This window comes from Trichosurus vulpecula, chromosome 3 (assembly GCF_011100635.1).
Source record: "Trichosurus vulpecula isolate mTriVul1 chromosome 3, mTriVul1.pri, whole genome shotgun sequence".
Taxonomy (NCBI): Eukaryota; Metazoa; Chordata; class Mammalia; order Diprotodontia; family Phalangeridae; genus Trichosurus; species Trichosurus vulpecula.
Window position 1 is genome coordinate 407,408,874 of NC_050575.1, and position 27,974 is coordinate 407,436,847.

General features: G+C 38.8%; 1 pseudogene; it reads right to left on the reverse strand.

Moving 5' to 3' along the window:
* Positions 1 to 227: 227 nt before the first annotated feature.
* On the reverse strand, positions 228 to 27,337 carry LOC118844708 (annotated as a pseudogene).
* Positions 27,338 to 27,974: the final 637 nt, after the last annotated feature.

Genomic DNA, 27,974 nt, shown 5'->3' on the forward strand with positions numbered 1-27,974 from the left:
TTCTATATCTCTGAACTTAGTTCAGAATCCAGCTTGCCTGTAATGGGTAAAGTTTAGAAATCCAGCTCTCCTGCTAATCTGTTCTTAGTTGACCTTCCAGAAAGCATACGAAGACTGTAAAGTCAGGCATAGTATCTTTACACCATTATTCTATCTTTCAAAGATGTTTGATTTGCTGTCCTATATCTTGCAGCTGGACTCAAATAATATGCACTCCTAAGACTCAGGAGAGGAGAGGGGGTGTTGTTGCTAGCCCCCATTACTAAACTTCCAATCAGTCATGTTGTTACCCACACCTCAGCTCCGTTATTCTTAATCCCATGTTGTCACCTACCCTGTGTTCTGTACTCCTCAAAACCTATAAAAGGGGAAATATCCTTTTATTTCTGGTCTTTGGCATAAATAGAGGTAAGCCATTGACCCATTTATTGACAAACGCTTGGGGAAATGCCTGTTTACCTTCTTGTTAAATTTCTCCCTCAACAGATGTAAGGTACTTCCCACACTCCTTACATTTCATGAGGAACCTCTCCAGTAGGAACTCTCTGATGGATATAAAGTAGTGTCCTCAGTCTAAAGGCTTTCTCACGTGCATTACACTCTTAAAGTTTCTCTCCAGAATGAATTCTTTGATGTTGAGCAAGATGTGTTCTCAGTTTGAAGGTCTTCCCACATTCATTACATTCATATGGTCTCTCTCTAGTATGAATACTCTGATGTTGAGTAAGTTGTGTCCTCTGTTTGAAGGTCTTTCCACATTCATTACATTCATAAGGTCTCTCTCCAGTATGAATCTTTGATGTACAATAAGATCTGAGTTGTAGTGGCAAGCCTTTCCACACTCCTTACATTCATAAAGAATCTCTCCAGTATGAATCCTCTGATGGACAGTAAGATGTGACTTCTTCCTGAAAGCCTTCCCACATTCACATTTATAAGGTTTCTCTCCAGTGTGAATTCTTTGATGTTTAATAAGTTCTGAGTTGTAGAGGAAAGCCTTCCCACACTCCTTACATTCATGAGGAATCTCTCCAGTATGAATTCTCTGATGGACATAAAGTTGTGTCCTCTGTCTAAAGGACTTCCCACATGCATTACACTCATAAGGTTTCTCTCCAGTATGAATTCTTTGATGCTCAGTAAGTTTTGCTTTCCTCCTGAAGGCCTTTGCACATTCACTACATTCATAAGGTTTCTCTCCAGTATGGATTCGTTGATGTTTAATAAGATCTGAGTTGCGATGGAAGGCCTTTCCACAATCCTTACATTCATAAGGTTTCTCTCCTGTATGAATTCTCTGATGTACAGTAAGTTGTGTCTTACTCCTAAAGGACTTCCCACATTCACTACATTTATAAGGTTTCTCTCCAGTATGAATTCTCTGATGCTCAGTAAAATATGCCTTCCTCCTGAAGGCCTTCCCACATTCATTACATTCATAAGGTCTCACTCCAGTATGAATGCTCTGATGTACAATAAGCTGGGGCTTCCTCCTGAAGGCCTTCCCACATTCACTGCATTCATAAGGCTTCTCTTCAGTATGAATTCTTTGATGTCGAATAAGTCCTGAGTTGTAGTGGAAAACCTTCCCACACTCCTTACATTTATAAAGAATCTCTCCAGTATGAATTCTCTGGTGCACAGTAAGATATTCCTTCATCCTAAATGCCTTCCCACATTCACTACATTCATAAGGTTTTTCTCCAGTATGAATTCTCTGATGTACAGTAAGTTGTGGCTTCCTTCTGAAGGCCTTTCCACATTCACTACATTCATAAGGTTTCTCTCCAGTATGAATTCTTTGATGTTTAATATGATCTGAGTTCCAATGGAAGGCCTTCCCACACTCCTTACATTCATAAATAATCTTTCCAGTATGAACTCTCTGATGTACAACAAGTTGCGTCTTAGTCCTGAAGGCCTTCCCACACACACTACATTCATAAGGTTTTTCTCTAGGAAATTCTTCCCTCCCTGAAAAGAAGAATAAAGATCGGATTAACCTTGCCTTTTCTTCCCTTCCCCCAGCTTCCTACTTGCTCAAAGGTTTTAGAGCTATTCTCTGGTCTTCTCATTTGAGAAGGCTAGTCTCTCTGGTCTTTCACTAAGGATCAGTTTCTCTTATGTGAAAGTATGATGACTCAATTTAACATATGTAAATGAATTGACTTAGGATGAAGTTACCTAGAAAGATGAATAAGAACTTACTATATTGTATATGGTTGATATTTGAATGGAATAAGGAAATAAAAAACTATCCATAAAAAGTAGACTTGAGTTTGCAAATATGTCCTTGCCATCTGAGGTTTAAATAGGAAGGGAAAAACTGACCATAAATAAAATGGAGAATCAATGAGTTTAGAGTGAAGAGGAGAGATAGAAACATAAAGTAAACAGAATAAAGAAGAAATATGAGAAAAAGGGGTTGTATCAGACAATCACTGCCGAAACTTTTGCTAAAAATCCAATATATCTACATTGAAAGAAGTGATTCAAAATTCTAAGAGTAAGATCCATTTCCAAAAAGGTAGATAATCAATCCATACAGGTCTTTTTCACAGGAGAAATTATTAATAATTACCTGAAACACTACTCAAACTCTGATAATCAAAGAACTAAAACTGAAAACAATTTAGAGTTATCACCAAACAGCAATGGGATTAGCAAAGGTACTTTACAAAATTTTCACAGTTATGTTGAAAGGTATTTCTGACATATAAAAATGAAAGACTGAAGAAAGGAAAATTGGGTTATGATTAAATATTTTAAAAAGAGCAGCAAAGAAACATTATCATAAAAACAATACACAATAAAATATCAGAAAGTTACAGAAGCAAAAAGAGCATATTGTTAATATTTAAGAAATGTGCTTATTTTAAAAGGGAAAGTGAATTGATGGAAGTGAGGCAGGATAATGTCTGCTTATGATAATCATCAATGAATAGAAGAGAAATATGATTCCTATAACTGAGGCAACAAGATTCTTTGCGAGTGGAGGTACATGTGAGTAAAGACATGCACAAAAATGTAACTTTTTGAGTTAAAATATTAAGTTTTAAAGTCATAGCTCTAGAAGCTTTAATACAACCACCTTGTTCAATATTTTTGCAAGAGTTTTGATCTAAAATAACCAACAGAGCTGTATTTGCAGTGACTCATGTCCTTGGTTTTCATGCAGTCACCTGGATAGGTGCTTCTGGGAATATCTGCCTCTGGCATCCAAGATGCTTCCTTTCTTTCCAACTGGTAGATCACATCTGGTTTGGAAACTGCAAATCCTGTTCATTGAAAAGGAAAAAGTACTAGGGACAGTCATCTCAAAATTCCCTCACAACTCCTAGTAGAAAGGTGGGGGAACAAGGGTGCAGAATGTATCTTATACCACCAAGGGCACTTTCTCTGTTAGCTAACTTGGTCTGAGAATTTTTTTTCAACCAAGGAGGGCTCAATGGACTGGTTAAAGGGAGAGTTAGGTGTTTTTAGGTGAGAGGTAAAGAGGAAAAATAACATTTTTTAAAAAGCCTCATATTATAATAATAAAAAATTTAAAACTAGTTCAGGTTCTCTTTGGGGAAAAAAATAGACATTCGTACAAATCCAAGTATAGGATGAAGGACCACTGAAGGATATTCTGGGGATATTCTGGGGAAATTGGTTACAGAATAGGACTTAATTTTCAATTCAAAGCAACAGAAAGGGGAAGATACATTCTCAAGGATAATAAAAAAATCAAGAAGTCAGTCTGCAGGAATACTGAGCAAAGACAAAGACCCCATTCTTGGAAACAGCACAAGTACTTTCTCTTGGCTATAAAAGGATTAGAAATACCTTCATTTTGTAAGCCAAAGAATAACTCTTAAAATCTTCAAAGTCTTCATAGTATATATCAAGAGCCAAAGGATTAGCTGTTCTTACCCAAAGAGACCAAGTTCCTATAGTTCTCCAGCATCACATCCCTGTACAACTTTTGCTGAGATGGGTGCAATTGTACCCACTCTTCCTGCGTGAATTCCACAGCCACATCCTTGAATGTCACTGATTCCTGAAACATCAAAAAAAATGTGTGCTTACCAAGATACAGCTCTGTTATGAAGTTTAAACATAAACTCCTTGCCAACAGGGGTTGTTTCATTTATTTATTTGTAACCCAGAAGAGTGCCTGCTAGCAGGCACTTTAAGAAATCTTCTCTCATTAGACTGCAAGTTCCTTGAGGGCAGGAGCTATTTTTGCCTTCCTTTGTAACCTTAACACTTAGCATAGTTCTGGGCACACAGATTCTTAATTAGTGTTTACTATTGTTAATGGATCCAAGGACAATCAATTTTAAATGTGTCTGTTTTTTACACTGTGCACCTATGGCTCCTATTACTATCCTCTGAGCCGAAGCTGTAGAATGCCCAATTCCTTTTCTACTTGCTGAAATAAGACAACAAAAATGAAATAGCTGAAGACAACTCTCATGTGGCCCTAAGACTTCTCTTTCAGGATAAACATCCACAGTTCCTTTAACGAATCAGCCTGATCTCCTAAGGTAAATGTGTTCCCCTCCTCATCCAATTGCTGTGCTTCTTAAAATGTGGCACTCTGTATTGTACACAATTGTGTTCAATGCTTCTGGAACCATAACAACAAAGGTGAGCACAAGAGACTGCCATCTCCCATCTGCAACACCATGTAAAAAAATTTTATAGTTGAAAAGGGAGTTAAAGGACCCTGACTTCTCAGTTCATATATTTAGAGCTGGAACACTTTAAAATCCAACTTTTTCACTTTACAAATTAGGAAATGAGGCCCAGAGAGGAAAAGTAACTTGTGTAACATTAAAAAGGGAGTAAACAGATCTGCATTTGAGCTGAAATATTATAACATATTAATAATTAATTATTAACAACAACAAACATTTTCCCTTAATTTTCTGTAAAGGTCCAACTCCTGTTAAGGTCTGTCAGTCTCTGAAGGGCATGGCCGATTAATGAAATTGCTCCTACCCCTCAATGAACATGATTTTGGGCAGGACATCACCCAACTAGGAGACCTGATTTCTGTTTAGAGTATAAACAAAATCTAGTCTGTAGAAGCCCTTAACATTGGGGAAAGGAAGCCCTGTTCTTGATCTCCCCCATTAGAGTTTAGAGTGATCTAGCTTGTGAAAGAGCAAACCAGTGAGAGTAGTCCAGATGGAAACTGCTTCCCCTGCCCAGATTGCTGTAAGCTCCTGTAATATTAATTAAGGTGGAATTTTTTTTTACTGTTTTCTCTTTTAGTAATCAAGTGCCTTTGATTAAGTCTTACTAGGTTCAAAGCCTCAGGCCCATACCCTTTTGCTGATTAGATGTGAAGCCTTCCAACCCTAAGAAGGGTATATAAACTCAGAGGTTAGCGTTTTGTTTGGGGCTCTCACTCACTGGAAGAGTGTTGATGTGGAGACTCTGGGTAGCCACTGGAGCCTCCCAGCTTTGGAAAAACCAGATGTTGATGCTTCTCTGGTAACTACATATGTTGTGATTTGGTTAGACAGAAAAGTTTGCTCTGTTTAAATTGTCTGTCTGTAATTTCTCTTTGTATTTGCTCTGAAATTCAGGTGCTGGCTAAGTGAATGATACATGTATGTTTGATTAAAGTGAGATTGTTAACCCCTTAAGGCTGCTTTCCTTAGAAAAGCAGATCAAAGAACCTGTGCTAGTAGCTCTTCTGTATGCTGTTTTTATTAGTCTTGCACTCCCACAGCAGCTGCCAACAACACTGTTACAGCTCCTGAGTCTCATGATCAAGTTTTGTTCTCAGCAGGAGGAGCTGAAGACTTTTAGCCCACCTCCTCATTAAATGTTGACCAATCAAGGTTGATTTTCACTTGTCAGAGGAATTCCCTGTCAGAAGGAATTTAAGGCATTTCAGAGTCTCCTTTAGGGTCTATCTATCTACAGAGAGAGAGAGAGAGACAAAGAGAGAGTATACCATAGCATAACATACATCCATAAAATACCAAGATGAGAAAAAGTCCCATTATTCAAGCTAGTGTCCAGTTCGAGGCATTTTGCCCTAGATAGTCATAAACAGAAGAATGCTCTTGATCAGCTTCATCTGGCCTTATAGTTGTTGACACAGGAAGGGGCATTTTGAGTTCACTAAGAGAGCAAAGCAAAACATGTCTGCTATGCTAAAACACGCAAAGCATTATGGTAGGTTAAGCTCACAGTGGGCCAAAATGTCTCTCCTGATTGGCCAATCCAGGTTTAGGCCTTTCTCACTTGGTTGTGGGAGGGATTCACAATAATGACTACCAAAAAGTAACATATGAATACAACAGACTTATTATACAGTAAGAAATGACAAATGTGAAGAATTCCAAAAAGCACTGAAAAATGTACATTAACTGATACAGTGTGAAATAAACAGAGCATTATACACAAACAAAAATATTATTTAAAAATGATGCTGATCTCTGAGTAGTTGAATAAAATGTTACCACTTCTCAGAGCAGAGAAGATGAAGACCACAGTAATAGGTATTTTTGTGTAACTGTATTTCTTTGGTATAAAGGAGGATAAAATTTGGAGGGTGAGGAAAATTTTTTTGAGCAATGACTGTGGTGAAATAGCACAAGGCATTTTAGAAAAAATAAAATAACCTTTTTAATTGCTCCCTAACTATTCATTTACCAATGTATCCTAGGAATGTGTCAGAATTCAAAGTCACTGGTCTAGATTTTACAGAGTCTACCCTCCTTTTTGAAACCTGGAACATGCCCCCCTTTTCCAGTTCTGTGTCACCTCTCCCTATTTTTCAGGGATACATGATATGGCTAAGCAATCAAACACCTATACTCCTATTAGAATAGCTAAATCCTGTTTGTCTCCTATTTTGGGGATCCACTTCTTACTGTCAACTTTTGGGCTCTCATTCCTACCCCTAAACATGGCTCTCACTATTTTTTGATCTCTTCCTTGCCTCCAAAATAGGTTTTAAAAATCTTTATCACTAGAATAATTTCTTTCAGGGCTTTGTTATCTCTCCACTACTTGTTTGTTTGTTTGTTTTGTTACACTTATTAATCCTCTGTTAATGGTACTTAAAATATTTTTATTATCATGAGTCATTATAATTCTTGTCAATCAGCTATTAACAATTATAGCTGAGTCTCAAACACAAGCCTTCTGACAGACATCCTGGTCTTCTTTTCTTTATACTCTGCTGCCTCCTCCTCTCTCATTCAATTTACTTTAACATAGCACTTCCCCAAAAAGGACTTCAGTCTTAAACCTTTGTTATACATTAGATAAAAGGGTATGACATTATCAGGGTACCAGGAAAGAGGACCACCCACAAGAAAAAGGATTCTTTTCATCCTTCCTCCTCCAGTCCCAGGAAGGAGGGCCACACTTATCAAAAATCTGTTTTCTAGCACTTCTGTTTTCCCAAATTCATTTGGAAAAAATGATAAGCAAAATCCTTGTGACAAATATCCATAGGCAAGCAAAACAAATTCCCACACTGGGCAAGTGCAAAATTTCAATCTACACCCTACAAGCTGGTCACAGCAATGCCAGAAGTTGGGTAGCATATTTCATCATGAATCCTCTTGAAAAGTGGTTGGTCACTATGTTGATCAGGGCTCTTAAATATTACAGCTGTTTGCGTTTACAATGTTGTCATTGGATAAATTTTTCTCCTAGTCCACTCAATTCACCCTGCGTTGATTCATATAAATCTTCCCTAGGTTCTCTGAAAACATTCCCTTCACAATTTCTTATAATAGTTTTCTCTAACTTTTGTATATATAACATGTTCAGCCATTCCCCAACTGATGGGAACCTCCTCAGTTTCCAATCCTTTGCCACCACAAAAAGAGCTGCTACAAATATTTTTTGTACATGGGTCCTTTTCCTCTTTCTTTGATCTCTTTGGACCTAGTAGTAACATTGTTGGATAAAAGGGTATGCACAATTTACTAAGTTTCTCAGCATAGTTCCAAATTGCTTTCAAGAATGGATGGCCCAGTTTGTAGCTCAATCAGCAGTGTATTAATGTATGTGTTTTCTCAAAGCTCCTCCAGCATTTGTCATTTTACTTTTTTGTCAACTTTGCCAACCTAATGACTGTGAGGTAGAACTTCAAAATTGCCTTAATTAGCCTTTATTTCTATGCTTTATATTTTTAATAGGGATTGGTCTTCTGGGGGGCAGAGCCAAGATGGCGCCTTGAAAACAAGGACTTGCTTAAGCACTCACCCAAATCTCTCCAAACACCTGTAAAAAATGACTCTAAACAAATTCTATAGTTACAGAAAATAACAGAGGGAAACAAGTCTTCAGTCCAAGATGGCATGGATGGTCGCTGGGAAGGGTCTATTACACACTGGGAGTGGAGCACAGCTCAATGTGGGCCATGCCAGGTCAGCCCAGGCTGGAGTAGACTGGGCAGAGCAAACCTCAGGGTCCTGAATCACTGAGCTGTGGCAGTTACCAGACTTCTCAACCCACAAATGCCAAGACAATGGAGCAGGTCAGTGGGAAAACTGCTGGATCTGGGTGAGGAATGTGCATAGTCTGGCCCCAGCCCTGGGGCAGTGGAGGTGGCTGAAGCAGCTGCTTCTGGAGCCCCTGGCCCACACGGTGGGGGGAATCAAGTGGCTGATCAGAGTGGGAGTGGAGAGATGGCTTTGCTGGTGCTGAGACAAAGTTCTCCTGTTTTGCTGTACTTGGATCTGGGTCACGGTCCTCGCTGGCAGTTCTTGAGGGAGGAGTAGTGCTGGTGTGGCATAGTTTTGTGGTGGCTGTAGAGAGGATGGTTACATGGCAGAAAGGAGTGCCTGCACTCCCAGACCACAGCACAGGCCAGGAGAGGAACATCATAACACCTCAGAATAGAAGTGGCTCTGAAAACAGCAGTGCAAAACTCCTGAAGCCAGGGACAAAGCACTCTCCATTCTGAAAGCAGTCATACCCTGACTTTCAAGCATCTTGATGAAAAGACCAGAGCTGAACAGAAAATTTGACTTCAAATACAAGAATCAAGAGAAGCATGAAAAGGTAAACAGGAAAGAGAAATCATAAGGGAACTGTTTTGTTTACATTCCTACATGGAAAGATGTAACTCATGAGACTTTTCTCAGTATTAGGGTAGTTGAAGGGAATATACATATATGTAGACATAGGGCACAGAGTGAGTTGAATATGAAAGGATGATACCTAAAAAATAAAATTAAGGGGAGAGGAATATATTGGGAGAAGGGGAAAGGGAGAAATAGAATGGGGTAAATCATCTCACATAAAAGTTGCAAGAAAAAGCTGTTGTAATGGAAGAGAAGAGGGCGTAGGTGAAAGGGAATGAGTGAATCTTGCTCTCGTCAGATTTGGCTTAAGGAGGGAATAAGATACACACTCAATTGGGTATCTTATCCTAAAGGAAAGTAGGAGGGAAGGGTTTGGGGGGGGTGAATGATAGAAGGGAGGGCAGATTGGGGGAGGAGGTAGTCAAAAGCAAATATTTTTGAAAAGGGACAGGGTCAAGGGAGAAAACTGAATAAAGGGAGACAGGATAGGACAGAGGGAAATATAGTTAGTCTTTGAAAACCTGACTATTATAGAAGTGTTTTGCATAATGATACACGTGTGGCCTATGTTGAATTGCTTGCCTTTTCAAGGAGGGTGGGTGGGGAAGGAAGAAGGGGGAGAATTTGGAACTCAAAGTTCTAAAAACAAATGTTTAAAAAAAGTTCTTTTTACATACAACTGGGAAATAATACATACAGGCAACGGGGTATAAAAATCTATCTTGCCCTACAAGAAAGTGAGGGGAAAGGGGAATGGGTAGGGGGAAGTGGGGTGATAGAAGGGAAGACAGGCTGGGGAAAGGGGCAATCAGAATTTATGCCATCTTAGGGAAGGGGGGAACGTATAAATGGGGAGAAAATTTGTAACTCAAAGTCTTGCAGAAATCAATGTTGAAAATGAAAAATATTAAATAAAAAATAAATGCATTTTAAAAAAAGAATTGGTCTTCTGTCTTGTTAGAAGCTTGTCTGCCTGATATAATCATTTTTGTTGTTCTTATTAATGTAGTCTATTATATAAATAGTTTTTGAAACACTGAACCAACCCTGAATTCCTAATATGAACCCAATGTGATCATAGTTTATAACCTTGATTATATCTTGCTGTAATTTCTCTCTGGTTTAGGTAACAACACCATATTTGCATCGATAATCATTTAAGATCATTTGAACCCCAATAAAGGCCAAAGCCTGAACTAATCAACCAGATATACTTTGCTTTATTCTAAAAATGCCCTTTCCTGTGTCAGTACTTTAAGACCAGGTGAGGCTGACCAGGAGTATTCTTCCTGTTTTTAACCACTAAAGGACAGGATGCTTGGGACCAGACATTGTCTTGAATAGTGGGACTTCTCTTATCTTGGTATCCTATGGACATAGGCTATATAGGGGAAACACAGATATCCTGGGATCATAATTTCAATGGACACTTTGTCAACTGTCTTGTCTTATTGTATTTACAACTTACTCAACTAAGAAACTTCCTTTCTCATGGTATAGTTAAACACATGGAGACCATGAATCTGCGGGACACAAACATCCTGAGTTGGGATTATCCTAAAACATATAAAAAGGCTTGTCATTCTTTTATCAGGCAGTCAGAATTTTCATTCTAGCTCCGTGCATGCATGTATTCTGCTAGCTTTATGGGAATCAACAATATGAATTTATACGCCACCTATATTGTTTGCCTCTTTTAACCAAACTTTCAGGTTGACAGAAGGAGGAATATGGTAGGATCTTTTTTTTTTCTATTTTTTCAAATAGCCACACTCTCCCCATCCAGATGTAACCTTCTCACAACCTCCTCCTCCTTCAAATTCAGATCTTTCCCTTCCTTCCTCCCCCTAATATTAAGGTCTAGAGCCACACTCTCCACTCCCCTCCGTAACATCTGACGGTACTATCTCTGCCCCTCTTTCTCCTCCCTCCCCAATTTTTAGATTTTTTTGTCCCCCACAGTTCTCCCCAAATACATAAATTTGTTACTCTTCATTGTTGTCCCTTCCTTACCTCAGACTCCTAGATTTGTTGCCTCTTTCTGCCCTCAAATATCCCTAGCCCTACTGGGAAAGGAAAAGAAGGGAAGAAGCATTTATTAAGTACCTATTGGTCAGGCACTGTGTTAAGCTTGCAGTTACCTCTCTCAATCCCACCCTACAGCCAAAAAAGCCCTGGAGGTGGGGAAGGCACTCTCCACCCTGCCATCTTCATTTATCTTCCTTGCAATTTTAGACACATACACATAGTCACTGCCATTCAGTGGAAGAGATTGGGTAAAACTGCTAACAGCAGCTAATAAAATGCTGGGGTTGGGGGCCAGGACAAAAAGCTGCAAATAACAGTGCGGGAACATTTTTCCTCTTCTAGACTATATTGAACTTGTAGTACATATCATTTAGGGCTTAGCAACATTTACTACAATACTTTTTTTAAATTAAGAAACTATTTAGTATCCTACAAAGTGGAAAAAAAACCACTCTTTTTAACTTTCCTTTGGCTCTTAATGGCAAATAGTGTGGTCTAGCAGTATTCCTTTAGATCATGTCACTGGCTTTTCCATCTAACTATATGTCAGGTCACCTGGAAATGTTTTTCCCCCCACACTTCGGCCTATCCTTTAAAGTTATTGAAAAACACAGTTGAACAATAGCTCTTTCTCCCCTCTCTCTTGCTTGCTGAGCTATACTTGTAAAGAAAATCTGACTAAGAACTTCTGCAGAATTCTTTTGAGTTAGTGGAAGAAGCAGTGAGCCAGAAATCAGCAAATCTCGTTTGTGCCCTGAAGTCCCTTAGTGTCCCCTTTTGTAAAACAGGGGTGGTTTATCCTAACCTACCTTACTGTGTGAGGTAGTGAGAAAAAAAATGTGAAGACTTCGCAGGGAATATATATATGTGTATGTATATACACGCACACACACACACACACACACACACACATATATATTCATATCTATACCTAAAATAGCGAAGTAGAAAAATTCTGAGACTGTGAGAGTCTGATTACTCAGCCTCTGGGAAAGTTTCTTTTTTTTTTTTTTCTCCTGAAACTTTTTGTTCTTTCTTCTGGTTCTGGTTCAAAGATATGTTAAGTAAGAATAGGGTCACTGTGACCTGCTTTCCTTTACTGTAAAAGTACTGTAAAAGAAAGGAGAGGGTCTACCCCTCCCCTTGTCTTATTATCCATCTTTAGATTTATAGATGTCATCTCAGTTGTAACCATTAACTAAGGGAATGGGAACTGGAATTTCTGTGCCTTGATTTCCCAGTTCTTTGTCTAGCTTTTTGCACTCAGATTGTAAACCCTCCTCCCAGCCAATGGTGAGAAGGGCCAGAGGCGGGTGGGAATTCTCTTGTGTTAGGTATAATTATTAGTGCCTTGCCCCTTGTACTTTGCCTCCCTTGCTAGATCTGTTCTGGCAGAGGGTGCCCTATTCTCACGAGAATTGAATAAAATTTTATTTCTGTTCCCACGCTGAGATGGCTCCTTATTAAAAATTATTTTTTTTAATTGGTGAGGGTCTTTCATCCCACACACTTACCAAATTATTCTCAGGACCAAAAGTGAAGTTTAGAAACACTCATTTTTAAAAGTGCTAAACCAAGGTAAGGTCTTAGAGGCCAATTATTCTTTGATAACATTTAGAATTGTTAAGTAAATTGTGCTGATAGAGGGCTAGGCTGCCAGAAGTTTATTTACTGTCTAGAGGCAAAGATTGTAGCTTTTTGTCCCTTGTTCTTGAAGAGGACCATGACTTTAGGAAGGTGATGTCATGACTTGCAAGTGAATCGGATTCAAGTGAGGCAGGGCTGTGCAAAGTTGCCAGACTCACTCTGAGTTCAAATTCCAATTTTCCTACTTATTACCAGTGTGACCCTGGCCAATCATTTAATTTTTCCAGCTCTAAATCTGACTGGATCACTGTGTCATTGAGATTGGAAAGTTCTTTTAGCTTTCATCTTTTTTTCCCCTGTATTCAGCATCATCTAATTTAAATTCTTCATTTTCTGTTGAAAGAAATTGATGCCCTGGGATGGAGATTAGTATATCTAATTAATACATGCAGATATAAGATGTGAACCCAGACCCTCTGGGATCTAGACCTAAATCCATTATTCTTTCTACAGCACCTCAAGAGTAATTAGTCATCTTAAATCCTATTCTTTTTTTCTAGTTTAATAACGCAAAGATTATAATACAATATTATTTTATTACTAATTGCTTTTTTTTAAAACTATGGCACGTAGGTGACACAGCAGATAAAGAATAAAGTTTTTAAATGGAAAAAAATGAAATAAATAGAATTACAAAGGAAACCAATTATGCTGAAATACAACAATCAAAATTTGTTTTAAAATAACCCGGGGGGGGGGGGCAGAGCCAAGATGGCGGCTGGTAAGCACAGACTAGAGTGAGCTCCTTACCGGAGTCCCTCCAAAAACCTATAAAAATAGCTCTGAACCAATTCTAGAATGGCAGAACCCACAGAACAGCAGAGGGAAGCAGGGCTCCAGCCCAGAACAGCCTGGATGGTCTCTGGGTGAGGTCTATTCCATACGGAGCTGGGAGCTGGGAACGGAGTGGAGCAGAGCCCAGCCTGAGCGGCATGGACGATCCAGACCAAAAGCCGGGCGGAGGGGGCCCTAGCGCCCTGAATATGTGAGCTGCGGCAGTTACCAGACCCCTCGACCCACAAACACCAAAGACTACGGAGAAGGTTAGTGGGAAAAGCTGCAGGAGTGGAAGGAGTTCACGGTTCGGCTTCCAGCCCCGGGGGCAGTGGAGGTGGAGCAGCTACAGCTGTTGTTACTTCCGGCTCCAGGCCCACCTGGTGGGAGGAATTAAGTGGCGGATCAGAGCAGGAGTGCAACAGCCTGCTGAAGATCTAAGCCCAGTCTGGACTGGGGGTCCTTGGGGAAAGAGGAGTGCGGCTCTGACAGAGCTGGCACCTCCCCCCCAAACGTAGAACATAGAACTCGTTAGTCTACAAGCAGTCATACCCCACTGAAAAACTCAAGGGTCAAGTTAGTTGGTTGGGAATATGGCCAGGCAGCGAAAACACGCCCAGATTCAGTCTCAGACTTTGGATTCTTTCTTTGGTGACAAAGAAGACCAAAACATACAGCCAGAAGAAGACAACAAAGTCATAGAGCCGACAACCAAAGCCTCCAAGAAAAACATGAACTGGCCCCAGGCCATAGAAGAACTCAAAAAGGATTTGGAAAAGCAAGTTAGAGAAGTAGAGGAAAAATTGGGAAGAGAAATGAGAAGGATGCGAGAAAACCATGAAAAACAAGTCAATGACTTGCTAAAGGAGACCCAAAAAAATACTGAAAAATACACTGAAGAAAACAACACCTTAAAAAACAGACTAACTCAAATGGCAAAAGAGCTCCAAAAAGCCAATGAGGAGAAGAATGCCTTGAAAGGCAGAATTAGCCAAATGGAAAAGGAGGTCCAAAAGACCACTGAAGAAAATACTACTTTAAAAATTAGATTGGAGCAAGTGGAAGCTAGTGACTTTATGAGAAATCAGGATATTATAAAACAGAACCAGAGGAATGAAAAAATGGAAGACAATGTGAAATATCTCATTGGAAAAACCACTGACCTGGAAAATAGATCCAGGAGAGATAATTTAAAAATTATTGGACTACCTGAAAGCCATGATCAAAAAAAGAGCCTAGATACCATCTTTCAGGAAATTATCAAGGAGAACTGCCCTGATATTCTAGAGCCACAGGGCAAAATAGAAATTGAAAGAATCCATCGATCGCCTCCTCAAATAGATCCCAAAAAGAAATCTCCTAGGAATATTGTTGCCAAATTCCAGAGCTCCCAGATCAAGGAGAAAATACTGCAAGCAGCCAGAAAGAAACAATGTGAGTATTGTGGAAACCCAATCAGAATAACCCAAGATCTGGCAGCTTCTACATTAAGAGATCAAAGGGCTTGGAATGCGATATTCCAGAGGTCAATGGAGCTAGGACTAAAACCTAGAATCACCTACCCAGCAAAACTGAGTATCATGCTCCAAGGCAAAATATGGATTTTCAATAAAATAGAGGACTTTCAAGCTTTCTCAGTGAAAAGACCAGAACTGAATAGAAAATTTGACTTTCCAACACAAGATTCAAGAGAAGCATGAAAAGGTAATCAAGAAACAGAAATTGCAAGGGACTTACTAAAGTTGAACTGTTTTGTTTACATTCCTACATGGAAAGATGACACGTATGATTCATGAGACCTCAGTATTAGGGTAGCTGAAGGGAATATGCATATACATATATATGTTTATGTATATATATATATATACACACATGTGTGTGTGTATATATATACACATGTGTGTGTATATACGTGTGTGTGTGTGTGTGTGTGTGTATGAAAGAGAGAGAGAGCAGACACAGGATGAGTTGAAGATGAAGGGAAGATATCTAAAAGAAATAAAATCAAATTAAGGGATGAGAGAATAACATACTGAGAGAGGGAGATAGGGAGAGCTAGAATGGGGTAGATTATCTCACATAAAGGTGGCAAGAGGAAGCAGTTCTGTGGGAGGAGGGGAGAGGGCAGGTGAGGGGGAATGAGTCAATCCTGTTCTCATCAGATTTGGCCTGAGGAGGGAATACCATACATACTCAATTGGGTATCTTACCCCACAGGAAAGAAGAGGGAGGAAGATAAAAAAATAAAAGGGGGGGATGATGGAGGGGAGGGCAGATGGGGGTGGAGGTAATCAAAACAAACACTTTGGAAAGGGGACAGGGTCAAGGGAGAAAATTCAATAAAGCGGGATGGGTTGGGAAGGAGCAAAATATAGTTAGTCTTTCACAACATGAGTATTGTGGAAGGGTTATACATAATGATACACATGTGGCCTATGTTGAATTGCTTGACTTCTTAGGGAGGGTGGGTGAGAAGGGAAGAGGGGAGAGAATTTGGAACTCAAAGTTTTAAAAACAGATGTTCAAAAACAAACAAACAAAAAGTTTTTGCATGCAACTAGAAAATAAGATATGCAGGCAATGGGGCATAGAAATTTACCTTGACCTACAAGAAAGGAAGGGAAAAGGGGATGAGACGGGGGGTTATAGAGGGGAGGGCTGACTGGGGAATAGGGCAACCAGAATATATGCCATCTTGGAGTGGGGGGAAGGGTAGAAATGGGGAGAAAATTTGTAATTCAAACTCTTGTGAAAATCGATGCTGAAAACTAAATATGTTAAATAAATAAATTTAAATTAAAAAAAAAATAACCCCTGGATTACAGGGACTTGGGGCGTGAAGTAACAGTAGGAGCCCAAGGGACCTAAGTACACCTTTGGGAGAGGGTCAACACTGTTTCATTTTACGATATAAATAAAGGCCTAAAAAGAGACTAACAATGAGGACAAACTACTAGTCTTTTAACAGAGGCTCAACTAAATAATCTCAGTTAAACTATCAAAAATCACTTATTAAGTGTGTTATATACCAGACATTGGCTAGTTACTGGAGATAGAGAAAAAAGGAAGCAACACCCGGTTTTATTTATGGAGCTTATTTTCTATCGGGGTTAACATGTATATGGCAGGCTAGGGACAACTCGGCACTGGTGCTCTAGACAAAAATATGAGAATCCTCTTTTCATCACAGATCAGTGATATCATCAAACAGGTCAGTGCATTCAAATGGAACAGAATGGGTTCTGAGCTGCAGGCTATACATGCTGACTACATTCGCTGTGAATGGCTTGAACATGGGAACAACTAACAAGGACGGTTTTGGAGACAGACCTCGTGGCTTTTAGGTTGGAAGTCTACACGATCAACCTGCACAATTCTGTGGCTCCATTAAGGGATTCTGGGCACTAGGACCTTGGGCTGGATTGCATCTGCAACTGGGTAGTACACTGTGAAATGTGGGAGATTGGTACTACCCCTTACAAAGAACCTAATCAATACATAAATGCTCTTAGAATAACACCAGTTATTTTGTATGCACTTGGAATTAAGAGAGAAGGGAAGGAAGGAGGATGGGAGGGAAGAAAGTAAGAAAAGAAACAAAGAAGGAAAGTAGGATTAAGTGTCTACTATATGCCAGGCACTGTGCTAAGCACTTTACAAATATAATCTCATGTAATCCTTATAATAATCCTGGGAGACAAGTGCTATTACTATCCAAATTTTACTCAGAAGTCAGAACTTCCTGATTCTAGACCTCTATCCAGTGGACACCTAGAGGATGGTAGCTAAATGACAGCAAATCAAAAAATCAATCATCAAGAAGCACGTGTTAAGTGTTTAGGATGTTCAAGGTACTATCAGATTCCAATTCAGGATAATATTGGCTAAGTAGCTTAAGGAGTGGATATTTCTCTTGGGGGTCTTTGTTTCATGACAGTAACAGCTGTATTGTTGCTATCTCTAAAAAAATCTACTTTATACTTACTATACCGATGGGAAATGACTCAGTTTACTGGCCAATTCACAAATAGATTAATGTTATTCTGAAGTACCAAATACTACTTAATTGGACTAATCAAATTCCAGATTGGGGGTAGCTAGGCAGCACAACGGACAGAGCTCCAGGCCTGGAATCAGGAAAATAAGATCCAATTCAAATCCAGCCTCAGTGCCTTATGAGTTGTGTGACTCTGTACAAGTCCTTTAACCCTGTTTGCCTCAGTTTCCTCATCTACAAAATGAGGTAGAGAAGAAAATGGCAAACCACTCCAGTATATTTACCAAGAAAACCCCAAATGGGATCATGATGAGTCGAACATGACTAAAAGAAATGAACAACAGTTCCAGATTACTTTTTTTTTTTCCTGAACTTAAAAAAATTTCCATTTACTTTTTAAAAATACATATTTATTTCATTAAATATTTCCTAGTTACATAAGAAAAGAGTTTTATGTTCATTTTTTAAAATTTTGAGTTCCAAATTCTTTCCCTTCTTCCTGCCACTCCTCCCATCCTTGAGAAGGCAATTTGATATCATTTTTACATGTGGAGTCACGTAAAACCTACTTCTGTATAAGCCATGTTGCAAAAGAAAACACACAGATACACACAGATACATACACTTCAAAACAAGGAAAATAAAGAAAAAAAATTAAAAGTATGCTTCAATCTGCATTTAGAGTTCATCAGTTCTCCCTCTGGAGGAGGATAGCATATTTCATCACTGGTCTTTTGAAATTATCTTGGATCATTAATCAAAGTAGCTAAATCTTTCACAGTTTATGATCATTATAATATTACTGTTACTGTATACAATTTTCTCATTTCTGTTCCCTTCACTTTGCATGAGTTCATTTAGGTCCTCCCAGGTTATATTGAACCCACCCCCCCCCTTGTAATTTCTTAGTGCAATTAGTGTAATTTCTTAGTATTCCATCACCATCATATATACCACATCTTGTTCATCCATTCCCCAAATTGACAGGCATCCCTTCAATTTCCAATTCTTTGCCACTACAAAAATAGCTAGAGGGAGTGGCAAGGGCAGTGGCAGAGTCAAGATGGCAGAGAAAAGGCAGGTACTTGGCTGAACTCTCCCAAATTTCCTTCCAAACAACTTTAAATTATGCCTCAATATGAATTCTGTAGTGGTAGAACTCACAAAAGAATGGAATGAAACAATTTTCTAGCCTAAGATAACTTAGGACTGCAGGAAAGGTCTGTCTCACTCTGGTAAAAGGGGAGTGCAGGCCAGCATGGGCACTGTCTGGGCAAGCCAGTGTGAGGACACAAAGCTGCAGCACAAATCAAAACTAAGGCTCATGGCCCTAGCATAGCAAACCACCCCTGGCCCCAGTACAAGAAGCTTGAGAGAATGCCCCTCTGTAGCATTCTCTACAAGAGAGAGCAATGCTTAACTTTAAGAGTCAAGGCATAGATTGGAAAATGAGTAAAAAATAAAAAACAAAAATCCCTGACCATAGTAAGCTACTGTGACAATATGGAAGACTAAAACACCAACTCAGAAGAGGACAATAATGTCAAAACACCTACATGTGAAGCCTCAAAGAGAAATATGGATTGGTCTCAAGTCCAAAAAAGAACTCTAAAAAGGTTTTTAAAATCAAATAAGAGAAGTAGAAGAAAAATTGGGAAAAGAAATGAGAGTTATGCAAGAGAATCACAAAGAGAGTCAACAGCTTGGAAAAAGCAGCACAAAAAATGAAAAAAGATGTACAAAAATCCAGTGAAGAAAACAACTCTTCAAAAAGTGGAATTGACCAAATGGAAAAGGAAGTACAAAAGCTCACTGAAGAAAATAATTTCTTAAAAATTAGAATTGGGCATCTAGAAATAAATGACTCCATGAAACATCAAGAATCAATCAGAGAAAATCAAAAGAAAAAAAATAGAAGAAAATGTGAAATATCTCATTGGAAAAGCAACTGACTTGGAAAATAGATGCAGGAGAGATAATTTCAGTATTACTAGATTACTTGGAAAATAGATGCAGGAGAGATAATTTCAGTATTACTAGATTACCTGAAAACAATGATCAAAAAAGGAGCCTTCATTACCTTCATGTACCACAGTTTGTTCAGCCATTCTATTGTGCCATAAGAAATGGGGACGATGCAGACTTCATAACAACCTGGAAAAACCTACACAACATAATGCTGAGTGAGCAGAGCAGAGCCAGGAGAACGTTGTGCACAGCCACAGATATATGGATTCTGTGAGGACCAACCCTGACAAACTGCGCTTTTCTCAGCAACCTAAGGGGCAAGGACAACTCCAGGGGACTCACGATGGAGAATGCTATCTTCATCGAGACAAAGAACTGTGAAGTTTGAATACAGACTGAGGCACACTACATGCTCGCCTTTTCTGCTTCTCTTTTGTTTTTGGGGTTTTTTTTTTTTGGTTCTGTTTCTTCTTTCTCATGATTCATTCCATTGGTCAAAATTCTTCTCCACGACTTGACTAGTGCATAAATTAATTCAATGCGAAGTTATACATGACAGTTATATGAGACTTCATGCCGTCTTGGGGAGGGAGGGGAGAAAAACTGGAACTCAAAACTATGTAGAACCGTGCGTGGTAAACTAAAAATAAATAAAGAAATTTATTTAAAAAAAAAAGGAGCCTTCAAAAAATTATCAAAGAAAACTGCCCTGATATCCTAGAATCATAGGGCAAAATAGAAACTGAAACAATCTATTGATAACCTCCTGAATGAGATCCCAAAATGAAAACTCCTAGGAATATTTTACAAATTCCAGAATTCTCAGATCAAGGACAAAATACTACAAATGGCCAAAAAGAAACAGGCTAAATATCATAGAGCCACAGTCAGGATTACACAGGATTTAGCAGTTTCCACATTAAAAGATCAGAGGGCTTTATAATATGACATTCCAGAAGGCTAAGGAGCTTGGATTACAACCAAGAATCAACTACCTGGCAAAACTGAGCATAAATCTTCAAAGGAAAAAAAAATGGATATTCAATGAAATAGAGGATTTTCAAAAGATCCTGAAGAAAAGACCAGAACTAAACAGAAAATGTGATTTTCAAATACAAGATTCAAGAGAAGCATAAAAAAGTAAACAAGAAAGAGATAACATAAGGGATTCAACTATTTACATCCCTACAGGGGAAGATGATACTTGTAACTCTTAAGAAGTGTATCACTAGTGGGCAGTTAGAAGGAGTATATACACAAACAGAGGGTATGGGTATGAGTTTACGTTGATGGGATGATATTAAAAAAGGTAAGAAAGTGGGTTACACTGGGTGAAGAGAGAAGGGAGAGGTAAAATGGGATAAATTATCTCATATGAAGAGGTGTGCAAGACCTATTGAAGTAGAGGGAAAGAAGGAAGGGGGTGAGCATTCCTTGAACCTTACTCTCATTGGATTTGGCTCAAAGAGGGAATACCATACACAAATACCATACACCAGCTGCTATATAAATAAGTCCTTTTGCCTTTTCTTGGATTTCTTGGATACAGTGGTATTGCTAGTTCAAAGGGTACACAGTTGTATAGCCTTTTGGGCATAGATCCAAATTATTCACCAGAATGGTTGAACTAGTTCATAACTCTACCAACATTGCATTAGTCTCCCAAATTTTCCACATCCCTTCCAGCATTTGTTATTTTCCTTTTCTGTCATGTTAACCAATCTGACAGATGTGATTTGGTATCTCAGAATTTTTTTAAATTTGCATTTCTCTAATCACTAGTCATTTGGCAAATTTTGTCACATGATCATTGATAGTTTTGATTTTGTCTGAAATCTTCCTGTTCCTATCCCTTGACCATTTATGGACTGTGAATGACTCTTACTTTTATAAATATGGCTCAGTTCCCTATATATTTGAGAACTGTGGCCTTTATCAGAGAAACTTGCTATTGAAAATTTTATCCAGTTTACTTTCTTAATTCTAACTTTGGCTGCATTAGTTTTGCTTGTGTAAAATCCTTTCAAGTTCATGTAATCAAAATTATTCATGTTACTTCCCATGATTCTATCGCTCTCTCTTATTTGGTCAAACTCCTTCCTTATCTGTACATGTGAGAGGTACATTTTTCAATTCTCCTCTAATTTGCTTATGATATTACCCCTTTACATTTAAACCATTTATCCATTTTTAATCTTATCTTAGAATACGCTGTGAGATGCTGGCCTATGCCTCTTTTCTGCCAACCACTTTTCTCGGTAATTTTTGTTAAATGGGGAGTTATTACACCAAAAACTTAAATCTTTGGGTATATCAAACACTAGATTACTATGATCATTTATTACTGTGTATTGTGTATCTAATTTATTCCACTGACCCACCAGTTTATTTCTTAGTCAGTACAAGATAGTTTTGAATGTTACTACTTTGTGATATAGTTTGAAATTTGGTATTACTGGGCTACCTTCTTTTTTTTGTTTTTGTTGACTTTCTTATTTGACCTTTTGTTCTTTCAGATGAGTTTTATTATTTTTTATAGCTCTACAGAATAAATCTTTGGTAATTTGATGTGTATGGCACTGAATAAATAAATTAACTCAGGTAGAATGATCATTTTTTCTTACATTGGTTAGACCTACTCACGAGCAATTAATATTTCTCCAATTTTTAATATCTGTCTTTGTTGAGAAAGTGTTTTATAACTGTGTTCATATAATCCCTGGGTTTATATAGGATTTAATCCCGTGGGAAATAGACTCATAAGTGTTTTATATTATCTGCAGTATTTTTAAATAGAATTTCTCTTTCTGTCTCTTTCTGCAGTGTCTCATTGGTAGTATATAGAAATATTGATGATTTATGTGGATTTACTTAAAAAACTGTAGCTCAGCTAAAGTTTGACATTGTTTCAATTCATTTTTAGTTGATTCTCTAGGGTTTTCTAAGGCTACTATCATATCATCTGAAAAGAATGATAGTGTTGTTTCCTCATTGCTTATCTTTATTTCTTCAATTTCTATTTCTTGTCTTATTGCTATAACTAGCATTTCTAGTATTCTATTGAATTACAGTTGTGACAATGGGCATTCTTGCTTTACCCCTGATCTTACTGAGAAGGTTCAAGTTTGTCATAGATAATACTTGCTCTTGGTTTTAGATAGATACTACTTATCATTTTAAGAAAAGCTCCATTTATTCTTATGCTTTCCAGTGTTTTTAATAGGAAAGGTGCTGTAGTTTGTCAAAAGATTTTTTTGCATCTAGTGAGAAAATCATGATTTTTGTTTTTGTTACTGATATAGTCACAGACTACTTTCTTAAGCATTGTCATCTCCTATATACAACTTAATTAATGATCAGAAACTCAGATCCAGGTTCCAGAACAGTTACGGCCTAAAGCAATGAGTGCCAGTGTTTCTCAAATAACTCTTTACCCCAAGTCACTAGAACGATACTCTGCTTTGTTCTTATGTCAATCCTTACAATGCCTCAGGTTACTCATACCACTTGGCATATGGCTGTAATGCTAAGAGGAGCTTTTTTCTTATTCTTTTTTGTTCCATTTATAGAACTTAAAAACAAAAATCCTGAAACTAATGAATGCAAATATCTTGAAAGCATACAAGGGTAAAAGGTGCAAGTCTAAAGACCCAGGGGACCTCAAACTGAATAAATGAGTTACCATCATATTAATATAATTCGAAGAAGTATGTACTGGGCCACAATTATTACAAACTGTTTATCAAGCTTTATACGACGTTGTGTCCATTTTTCTCCTTGTAGGCAATTTTTTTATGTTACTTATAAATAGCCTAATTGTGCTTGGTTTTTCTCTTCATTTTATGCTATAAATACCGGATGCAATTTTTGGTAATCAGATCCTAAAGAAATGACAGAGGGATCTCTGTGAATCAATTGGTGCCAATCCTTATTCTGACTGAAGACTGAAAGACTTTAAACATGAAATCAAAAGGGAGGGAGGGAAGGAGGAAGGGAAGCAAGGAAGCAAGCATTTAGGAAGCATTTATCAAAAAATTTATATCAATAAAAGAATGAGTATCTCAATGGATTTGGCACATAACTAATGAAAACTAGAAAAAGAATGAATTAAAAATCCCAAAATCGAAACAGGAATCCTAAAAATCAATGGAGAGATTTAAAGTAAAATTTAAAGCAAAAAATCCAAAGAACTAATAAAAAAATCACAAACTGGTTTAATGAAAAACCAATAAAATAAACAAGTGGTTAATTTGATTTAAAAAAAGACAGAAAATCCAATTTGCAGTATCAAAAAATGAAAAGGGTGAATGTATCACCAATGAAGATGATGTTAAAGTCATTATTAGGAGGTATTTTGCCCTATAATATGCCAATAAAACTGACAATCTAAGTGAAATTGAAGAATTTTTACAAAAACTTAAATTGCCTAGATTAACAAAAGAGTAAATAAAAACTTAAATAACTGTATCTTAGAAAAGTAAATTGAACAAGATATAAATGAACTAAGAAAAAATTCGCAAGACCAGATGGATTTTCCAGTGGATTCTACCAAACTTTTAAAGAACAATCAATTCCAATACTATATGAAAAAAATGGAGAAAGGAGTCCAGCCAAATTCCTTCTATCATACAAATATGATTTTGATAGCAAAACCAGAGAGAGCAAAAACAGAGAAAGAAAACAACAAAACCAATTTCCCTAATGAATATTGAGGCCAAAATTTTAAAATATTAATAGGAGATTACGGCTACACATGTGTGTGTGTGCGTGTGTGTGTGTGTGAGAGAGAGAGACAAAGATCATACATTACAACCAAGTTGTATTTATACCAGCAATGCAGAGCTGGTTTAATATTAAGAAAATTATAAGCATAATCGACCATATCATTAACAAAAAACAACAAAAACCATGTGTTCATATCAATCACAAGTCTATGAGGCATGTGTTACAACTGGATATTACAAGAGAAATGAACATGCATGAGGAACTCCTATACCAAGCATGAAGAAGGTCACAATCTAGACGGAAGATTGAATATTTATGAGTTACGGAAGGTGGTGGTAGCAATCCCCTCCCAAATGGGAGTGGTATAGAGGAGGAAGGGAGCAAAAAGGGAAGGGATAAGTAAGGAGGATGGCAAAAGCAGCACTCTTTTCCCTTGGGAATTTCTAGACTATGAAGATATGATGATCTGCTCATCTACATGGGTCCCAGCTGCACAGTTTGTCAGTCAGATGCAGACTCATTGGTTGAAGTCTTGTAGTTGGTTCAACTCTCAAGGACACACTTGCGTGCAAATAACAATTAATGTCAGCTAGGCAGTAGGGGTATGTGTTTATCCTGGACTCATTCAGAGCCTCCTGCATACCCCAGGTTCAATGTTTATGGAAAATATGGGAACTCAAGAAGACAGGTTATATTGGCTTCAGGGCAACAAACAGAACACCCATTCCTACTAAAAACACTAGAGAGCATAGGAATAAATGGAGCTTTCCCTGAAATGGTAAGTTGTATCTATCAAAAACCAAGGGCAGGCATTATCTGTAATGGGGATAAACAAGAAACCTTCCCAATAAGATCAGGGGTGAAGAAGAGTTGGCCATTATCAAGATTTTTATTCAATATTGTACTAGAAATCCTGACTATAGTAATTAGACAAAAAGAATATGGCAACAAGGAAACAGAACTATCACACGTTGTGGATGATATGAAGGTATACTTAAGAGAACCCTAAAAATAACTAAAAAAAACTAGTCAAAACAATGAAGAACTTTAGCAAAGTTGCAGGATATAAAATAAATCCATATAATCAGCATTTCTATATACTACCAACAAAGTCCAGCAATAAGAGAAAGAAAAAGAAATTCTATTTGAAATAACTGCAGACAATATAAAATACTTGGGAGTCTATCTGCCCAGACACACCTAGAATTATATTAACATGTAAGGAATCGAGGAAGAGGTATTGTTTTCACAAGAGATGGAAATAGGGGAAGGAAAGAGGGTCACAAGCCCCATATTAACAGAAACTAGCTACAACTGGTTCTGGGGTTAGGACATCTCTAGGTGGGTCAAAAGTCACAGCTGAAAGGCAGAGCTCATGCTTAATGATTTTATGAATATTATTTCCCCACCCCAGGGTGGAGCCAAGACTTAATTTGCAGGGGGGCGGGGCATGTTAAAGGGGTTAGTATGAACCAAGTTGGTAGGAAAGTTGTATACCTCTGAGTACCAAACAGTGGGAAAAGAGGGAGGGACCTCGAGGCTGGGACAGGGATAAAAGTACTCTTGCTCACTACCAGAAAGTATGTGTTTTTGTAGAACACCAGGGCTTGGAACCTTGCATTAAATAAAAGCTTTCCTGGCTTTTACATCCAGTGTTGTTCTTTCCAAACGAGCAGGTTTCTCACACTTAACACTTCAAACTCAAAGACAGATCTAAACAACTGGAGAAATATTAATTGCATATGAGTAAGTTAAGTCAATATAACAAAAAAGACAATTTTTCCTAAATTTACTTATTCAGTACCACGCCAATCAAACTACCAAAGAAATTTTTCATAGAGATAGAAAAAAATAACATTTATCAGGAAGAACAAAAGATCAAGAATGTCAAGGAAATTAATAAACAATGTGAAGAAATACAGCCTAAGAAACAGGTTTCAAATTCTATTAATTCAAACTCTATTATATTAACCATCAAAATAATCTGGTAAGGGGAAAGAAATAGTGGTTGATCAACGGAATAGAATACGTACCAAATATACAGAAAGCAAACGACCATAGTAACCTAGTATTTGATAAAAATCCAAACTTTTGGGGAAAGAACATACTACTTGACAAAAATGTCTGGGAACACTGACGGAGGGAAGGGAAGAATTTGGAACTTAAAATTTAAAAATGTTTAAAAAAAACAAAGGTAAAAGTTGGAAAACTTTTTTGTGGGAAGTAGACAGATGCTCTCTATGATATTTTTAAGCTCTAATAACTATACGATTCCCCGATGCCCATATTTTCTAGGGTTATAGCATAGGACAAAGAAACATATCCCAGGGTCTCTGGCCTGAGACTGTGTTTCAGGAAAGCAGCAGGTGGCACTCACCTGTCCAGGCCTGGCTGTCAGCACAGGAGCCATTCCCTCTTTCTCAAGGCTCCCACCTACTGGGGCAGGGCAGAGACCACAGAAGGCAGAGCTCCCCTGGGGAGGAAAGAGGAACCATGAGAATGAGAGGCCACTTTATGGGTCTGCCCTGCTCAGAGACTAGGAAGCCCCACTTCTCCATTAGGGAGGGGGGGTCAGGGAGGAGGCATGGTCTGGGTGGGGGGTAGGAGGCCAGAAGGAAACAGTCATTTCTCTCTGAGGCCGGGGTGGGCCGCTGTCTCTGGGCCAAGATCTCTTTAGAAACAAAACTGGGGAACAGAGACGTGACCCTCTTAGTCGGGGTGGGTGGTTGCACAGATCCCCGGCAACATCAGGGAAGGCTTCCCGGAGGAGGGGGTGCCCCGGAAGATGCCGGGAGGAGGAGATGAGGCCACAGGGAAGGCCGGACCAAGGGCCAGACACACACCAGGAACTCCCCAAAGACTGGAGCAGCCCAGGGGACAGCTGAGTGCGGCTTTAACTCGGCCCCGCCTTTAGACTCCGCCCCGCTAGGACCTCCACCTTTGCCCAAGCTCCGCCCACCGGCCAGTATAATCCCGTGAAGGCTTCCTTCCTTCCTCCTCTGACAGACGCTCCTCCCCTTCCCTAGGAGCTCCCTAGCCAGTACCGCGCCACAACGCCCCCACCCCCCCACCCGCTACCCCGACCCCGCCGCACCTTCTCAGCCGGCCTCGGCCTGGCCCCGGTTTCGGCTGCCCCTCACCCCACCGCAGGTAGGCTCAAGACAGAAGAGGGGAAAACTACCACAACAAAGTAAAGAAAAGGAGAAGAGAGGGCGGGGTGGAAGTGATGTCAGAGGGAAGTTTCATCCTCGTTTTGGAAAATGCTCCCTAGTTGATCATAGTCTACTGGGAATTGTAGTCTGGAGGCCTCGGTGTCTTCTGCGCATGCCTGGGCATCGGCCCCTCCCCCGCCCTGGAATACGATTCCGTTTCCCTGCCAGTCCCGCCCCTCCCGGTTCTTCCTGCCTCGGAGCCCCGCCCCCTCCGCTCCTCCCCTTACCTCCTGCGTGGTTTTCACAGTCCCAGAAACTAAGGGGAGTCACCAGGCCTGGGGTCCCAGACCTGGAGGCGCATATGGGCCTCTTCCAAATCTAGTCCGGGGTTGGGGAACCATTTCGTCATGGACGCCCACATTGATATTTAGCTTAGCTTAATCAAATAAGGCAACATTCAAGAAACTTCGATTAGCTATACTTTATAAAATGTACTTTATTTCATAAAAATCTAACTACTATGTACTTAATTTCAAAACATGAAAGCTATTTGTTAATTTTAAAACTAACTTTTTAGTGACTTTGTTATATCTGCTTTTTGTTGGAAAGCATTTGAATATTTGCTTGCAT